The sequence below is a fragment of the Sycon ciliatum genome, chromosome 5 (genome assembly GCF_964019385.1).
Source record: "Sycon ciliatum chromosome 5, ocSycCili1.1, whole genome shotgun sequence".
Taxonomy (NCBI): domain Eukaryota; kingdom Metazoa; phylum Porifera; class Calcarea; order Leucosolenida; family Sycettidae; genus Sycon; species Sycon ciliatum.
Genome location: NC_088647.1, coordinates 38553390 through 38560115, shown reverse-complemented (window position 1 = coordinate 38560115; position 6726 = coordinate 38553390). Strand labels below are relative to the sequence as shown.

At 47.2% G+C, this 6726-nt stretch overlaps 1 long non-coding RNA gene across 2 annotated transcripts; it reads left to right on the top strand.

The window, feature by feature from the left end:
- The first annotated feature begins 730 nt into the window (after positions 1 to 730).
- Positions 731 to 6709, top strand: LOC135818615 (uncharacterized). Of its 2 annotated transcripts, none has more exons than XR_010553730.1 (5): positions 731 to 948; positions 2421 to 2597; positions 3455 to 3557; positions 4881 to 5081; positions 5834 to 6709. It is a non-coding gene; the product is annotated as an uncharacterized LOC135818615 (long non-coding RNA). The 2 variants fall into 2 exon arrangements; XR_010553729.1 differs by having other exon boundaries at positions 735 to 948; positions 3483 to 3557.
- Positions 6710 to 6726: the final 17 nt, after the last annotated feature.

Below are 6726 nucleotides of genomic sequence, written 5' to 3'. Positions count from 1 at the left end.
AGGACACAGGTTGCAAACCGGAACGGACTCAATATTCACTTTCTCTCTTGGTATTTTGATTAGAAAACATATGTCACAGTGAGACTACGATGTGTTATACTCCGAGCCAAAATTTCATGGCTCTGCGATGACCAGACGCGCCATACCAAGCAGGTGAGTTTTTGGCGTGTTGCTTCGCACTGCGACTTGAGTTTTACGACTTTCGAAAAATCAACTTGTCGCAGGTAAACAGCGGCTCGCCTCTTGCCAATAAAGCACCGCATACCGATCAAAACTAATGGAAGCACACACAAGGCTTATTGTTACTCTGTACTGGCCGTCGTGGAGCGATAGCAATTACCTAATTTCAGACCCAGAGTGAATTTGACGTGCACTCTAAAACGTGTCCGGTTTGGAGCCACCTCTGATTTGAACTTTTTTGAAGCGAAAAATTGGGCAACTTGGAGGCAATGGGTCAACACAAAGGAGTGGCTCAGTTCGATTGACTCTGGCCCCAGAGCAAACTTCAACATGCCAGTTTCCTTCCACAAACATATTTCGAGTGAAAAATCAACGCTGATGATCGGTTTGGGTCTATACAAATTTGGCTGTCAAGGCGTTCCGGTATCGAACCGTCTACTCTACCAGAACGCTGAGTTGTTGGCATAAGCCGGTAACTTTTGTCGAGCCTGTTTTAGGCTACCACCTCCTCCAAAGATGCTAATATCTCTTGACTGTACAAAAGATGTGCCGAGCAGACACTTTCTTCATCTCTTGACTGCTTTGTGTGTTGTGTGTATGGGTACGTGTATCCAGCCATTCAACTGCAGTGCCAGTCTGGCTACCTGCCCTGCCTGCGTTCCAGTGGCTGTATCCTGCCATCACAGCGCTGCGACGGTGTTTGGTACGACTGTGCTGATGGCTCTGATGCACAGTACTGCCAGCCAGGCAAGGTCACACCAGCTCCAGGTAAGCACCAGCAGCAGCACTCATAGTAGTGCCATGACTTCTATTATTATTACAGGGTGCGACAGAGCTCTCGGCCATTGAAGAAAATGTTGAGTCACCTCCACCACCACACTGCGCTCTTTAGCCGACTACACCCTCCTGCACACCACCATCACCATTGCGAGGACACTTCCGTAGACGATATTGATTAACTCCTTTAGACAGCTGTTTCGCCAATACATAGCTCATCAGTGAAGGTAGATATTGAATGATTAAAAATATAGACCAAGCTGCTATTATATAGGGGGTTTCCACATACAAAACTGGCATAGCTGAGGTGATAACGCGGGAAAAGGAAAGTGTGAAGTACTGTTGACGCGCATTGGACATGCATGCAGCGTCGGATATTCGGCGCGGAAAATCAATCACTATTCAATGCAGAAATAACGTGCCAGAATCAGAGTACTATGTAGCTAGTAGTGAGAGTCTGTGTACTAGTATTGCAGTTGTCCGAGCGCCATGAAGGCCTCCGAACGCACCTCACGACCCGCCGACGTTGACAGCCACAGCAGCCCCTGGGGCATGACACTGTACTGCTCGCCCGTCGCGCCAAGACGCTTGGCAGTCACTAGGCTTCATGCCACCGATGTTGTCCGCAAGCTACCTTGTTATCTGCCCATCACCCACTGCCGCTGACACGCTGGGAGGCCCCGCGGCATTCGCCCAGTATATCGTCGTCAGAGCTGTGTCGACGGTACAATAACGCTGGTAGAAACGAACAGTTGGTCGTATGGTATTGCGTCCTCCGGATTGTCCCTTGACTCGTCTTGTCCCTCTTCTTGCTCTGACGCTAATGACTTCTATTACAAGCAAAATGTAGAGCTACTGTTGACCGCTATTCACTGCTCTATTTATTTTATTACTTTGCATGGCCATGTTGAGGCAATCTTCGCATCAATTTCCTTTACACAATGCGTGTACTACAATGTATTCAAAACCAACGTCTGTGCCACGCACACATACGCAAACGTTTTAGGGATGAAACGAGTATATCGAATACTCGGGCGCTTGCTCGAAAATTCGAAAGGAGTGAGGACTCGTTTCGCAAAATACTCAAAGTATCTTATGCACAGTGTACTGTTTGCTTGTACATCAAGCACGTCCGTTACTCTGACCAGTACTGATAACCCATGCAAGTGTGAAATTATTACTTGTCCCTACTTACCAACAAAAGACGTAGTTCAGACTATTTCCTGCACTAGGCTGCATGCAAGACTACATGTGTATCAGGTGTAATACGTTCAGTGTTACGAGAGTGTGTTCAGTACATTGTTTTATGTTGTCAGTAAAATACTCGTACTCGCTCGAATACTCGCTCGTTTTTTTCAAAGAGTACTCGAGTCCTCAATTTTGGCACTCATTTCACCCCTAGGCCAAACATGCATGCACTGAATGCCTTTGCTCTGTGCTCTGTGCACTCTGTGCTTGTGCAGGTCAAACCGACTGCCAGGTCCTGTCACCACCGGCACTGGGCTCAATGACCGTGAGCGGCTTGATGTTCAGCAACACGACCACGTTTGTGTGCACATCTCCCTATGTCCTTATGGGCTCGGCCGTGCGCACTTGTGAAATCAACGGCCAGTGGAGCGGTGTGCAGCCAACTTGCGTCCGTAAGTACATGTACCAATGCTCGACTGGCTTGTGTTATGCATTCCCGTTCATCACACCGCTGAAGTGTAATGGTGACCCCCTCCACCATCCTGACTGACACTAGCTAGTATTCATGGTGTTGTGTGAATGTCTCCTAGTACAAGTACGTGTACTAGCTGCTTCTGTTCTTTGCTGTGTGCACTGTTTGTGTTCTTTCCTGTATACATGAGTACTTGCATGGCGTTGTCGTTCAGGGATGAGTCGTGCGTGACTCCTTGTTCCACTGCATGTGCGGTGTGCTTCTTATCTTCTAATCTATAGGCTTCTTGCGGTTGGTGTCCGCTTTCTCTTCATGATCATGAGCCACTGCGTTGTATAGACTGCATGACGTGCTAACGGTGGCTGCCGTGCGGTGTGTGCGATTCACTGCATTCCTGACACTGCTGCTTGCAGGCGCATACATGTACTGCACCTTCGCGTGCCCTGTACTTTAGTCTTTAGTTCCGGTTCGATGCACCATGCGCATGCGTCCGGTATGGTGCGAGATGGTTCTTGCTCTCCCAACATTGTTTTTAGTTAGTTCTTTTTCTTAGTCCCAACAATAACCTCATGGAATTAAATCAGTGTGAAACGTAACTATGAGTTCGGTTGTGGGTCTGCAGTAGTCCTAGTGACACGGTTATAGTACACCGCTTATACTGTCAATGCTGCCTCTTCTCATTCACAATGGCATGGGTCACAGTAGATAGGCCTGGTGCAGGTATTGCCAGTTCCTTGCTTGCTGCAGTACAGTATGACATATTAACTTAGCTGGTAAGCAGTGCATGTATGCATGGCAAGTGCTATTTTTGTCCATTGCTTCCCAACCCATGTGTAGTGACGACTGCTGCTCTGAGTGCGGCCAGTGACGACTGCTGCTCTGAGTGCGGCCAGTGACGAGCTAGTCAAGGACTCCGTCTCAGAACGCATGACACAAACGTGTAAGCCTAGTATTGCTGCATAATTAAGAGCCATTTCTCCTACTGCTGACTGCTAAAAATGTTCTGCCCTTCACAACTAGTCTCTTTGTTCTAAGAAGTCTGCCTCTTTCATCGATTCGTGTTTACCTAGCTGCGTTACGCTATTAGTAGCCTATTACCTGTTGTGCAATGGGGCTGGCCTAAAAGTTGCTTGCTCAACAGTTGTGTTGCATGGCATAGAGCGAGAGACGGCAAGCCGCCTCGGCATATTTGCGGATAGAGCTTTTATTAGAAAGGAAAAGGACATATGGATACGAGTTAAGAGTAACTGTCCACCACTGTAACTAGCTACTACAGTAAAAAAAATGCAACAACTAGGCACAAAACTGACAGAGTGCTGAGACATTCGACGACCTGACTCCTAGCTTCAACACATCTCCGTAGCGCTAACCAACAGCCTTCCAACTTGGAAGGTTCAAGGTTAAAAGGAGAGACCAAAGAGGGGAAGGTAAGCGCAACGAAAATGAGCACAAGCTAGTAGTTGAAGCTACAGTCCCACAAGAACAAGAAATGTTGATTGTTACTGGACGATGACGAAACCAGTATTACCTTTCCCTCTTTGGTCTCTCCTTAACACTACGGAGATGTGTTGAAGCCAGGAGTCGGGTCGTCAAATGTTTTAGTGCCTGGTTATTGCACTTTCTGACTGTATTGAGTATATAGTGACAGTTACTCTACACTCATATCCATACGTCCTTTTCCTTTCTACATTAATTTTATTATTGCCATATTGGCTCAACATCCGAGTTTCAAAGAGCTTTTAGTGGACGACTTAATCCATTTTCGGCAATACTTACAACGATCCAATCAGTCATATTGTATCAGGCTATGCTGTGGGTAAGTATACTACTGGCCTTGTATGGCTTATTGTTTGCCAGCGAGTATTTAGCATCATCTACTAGTATTCACTCGTTTGACAGCCAAAGAGTATTTGTGTGGGAGGCTGGGAGTCTCGCACCTGACTTGGTCACGTTGCGCCTGAAGGTCACTAAAAGTAAAAAAAAAAGTAAATAAAAAGTAAATTATCGTATCCGTTCCCGAAGGGAACTCACGACGGCCGCTAACACCCGATAAACCCTAGCGGCAGACACTAAGACGCGGCCATATACGGTGGAGCCGTCGCAGTTCCATCTACTGTCGACGAAACATGCCCGGTATTGGCTATTCCGGTACATGACAGCCCATGCCTGTAGCACCAAGCCTGTGTTCACTTTTGCCAAAGGGATCCACCTTACTCGGCCTTATTTAAATATGATACTCTGTCACGCTCTCAACTGTTATCAGGTTAGCTCCCGCTCCATGCCCATTGTTGGAGCGACAGTCCTGGAATCCAGAGTTGCAAGTGAGGTGGTGATACGGCAAGCAGACGGTGGCAAAGTACGGCTTAAAAGCTCTACATCTGGCAAGTGGCCGGCATACCACCCCAATGGACATCGGAACAGTACACGTAGAGTAGCATCTCTACGTGACAGGGTATGAGCGCAAGTGAGTTCTTATGCTCTACTAATGTGCATTGATTCTGTGACTATAGTTGGTGTACAGATCTCATCACATGTGCCTTAGGTGGGATTTGCTATTGTCACTGGAAAATTCAGCCCTAACAAACAGTGTGATGGATGAATTTGACTCCAAGTATCTGCTTTTGGGAATGCCATGTATGCATGTCTGGCGTGCTGCTGCTATAATGTTGTGGCAGCAGCATTTTGGTGCGATGGACTGTTCTTGTAACGGTGTACCTACCCATTTGCTGTTGCCGGATGCCGTGTTTTGTCAGTTGTGCCTGTTTGAAGGTGCCAGGCCAGCTTGTGTTGGTGCGTTCCCGTTAAGTTGCCAGGGCACCATATTTGTAACGGCGTTCCCGTTTTGCTGTTGTGGGGCTGTGTTTGTATCGGTGTGTTCCCGTTGAAGTTGACGGGGCGCCACGTTAGTGGATTGTGCCTGTTTGAAGTTGTCAGGCCAATCCTGTAACGCACACCCGTTTGCTGATAATTGGGGACATGTTTGTCCATTTTGCTCGAGATTCACATGGCTGCGCCAGTTGCCTTGTGCGGATTAGACTGTTATCTGGCACTAGTCTTGATCTGTTTTATTCAGATTCAGATCAGCTATTGTTCCTATACGAGAAAATCTGTGGGTGCACATCCAATTCATTTGCAGATTTGCGTGCTTCTCCTGCAACGGGCGTTTACATGGTACATGGTGTGTGGGCGTATGTGTGGTGTGTTCATGCTGTACAGGCCAGTATTGCCAAGCACTGGGGACCTTTGGCAATCTGAAGAATGTTTTGTCCGAGAATCGATCCTTGGATCTGTGGCGTTGCAGTTGTGGTGCTCCCGACCCTCTTGCGCGATGGCCGCGGAGACATGATATCATTCACCCTTACGGCCTTAGCGAAGACCCGGGAATACCTGAGAAGATGTTAGCCGCAACTTTACTGGAAAAGTCGTCGGGGACAACGGCACTCCATATTTTAGCTGCATGCAGTTAGGTCTCTCAACAAGTGTACCCAAAGTTTTCAAGCTAATACACAAGCAAATTCACTAGGGTCCGAGTATATTTTCCTACACCTCTCCCTGTTGTTGTTATTTCTGCATTCAAATTGTTTGTGTACCTGTACATTTATTACAGTAGAGCCACGCATCCACGGCTGTTGTTTCCAAGGGGTCAGGCTCGTCAGTTATACAAAACCTTATACAAAACCTTTCAGCAATCTGGCCTTAGGCTTAGTTCCTTGACTTCTTGTACCACTTTCTTAGATGCACATCCCACTGGATAGTGAGCAATACGTGTGTAGCAGAATCTGTATTCCAGAAAAGCAGAGACTTGAGTCTATTGACACTGCGTTTCTTTTTAAAACGTCATTGGCTGTGGTGTTCCTAGAGGTATACACGTACATTCCTGGGTCCCACGTTCTGTGACGCCCGACTGTATTCGTGGTGCCTCAACAACTTTTAATTTTGTGCACTTGGGAAAACCTGCCTGAGGCTGTGAGGCTGCAGAGTGTTGGCTGTGTTTTGCTTTAAAAAACCATCAGGTCTCCCCAGATTTTCTAGTCTGGCCCTGAATTTTGCCACTCTTCGGTTTCAAAACCTAGTGTGGTGGTGGAAAGCCTAGCAGTGTTGTGTGTGCA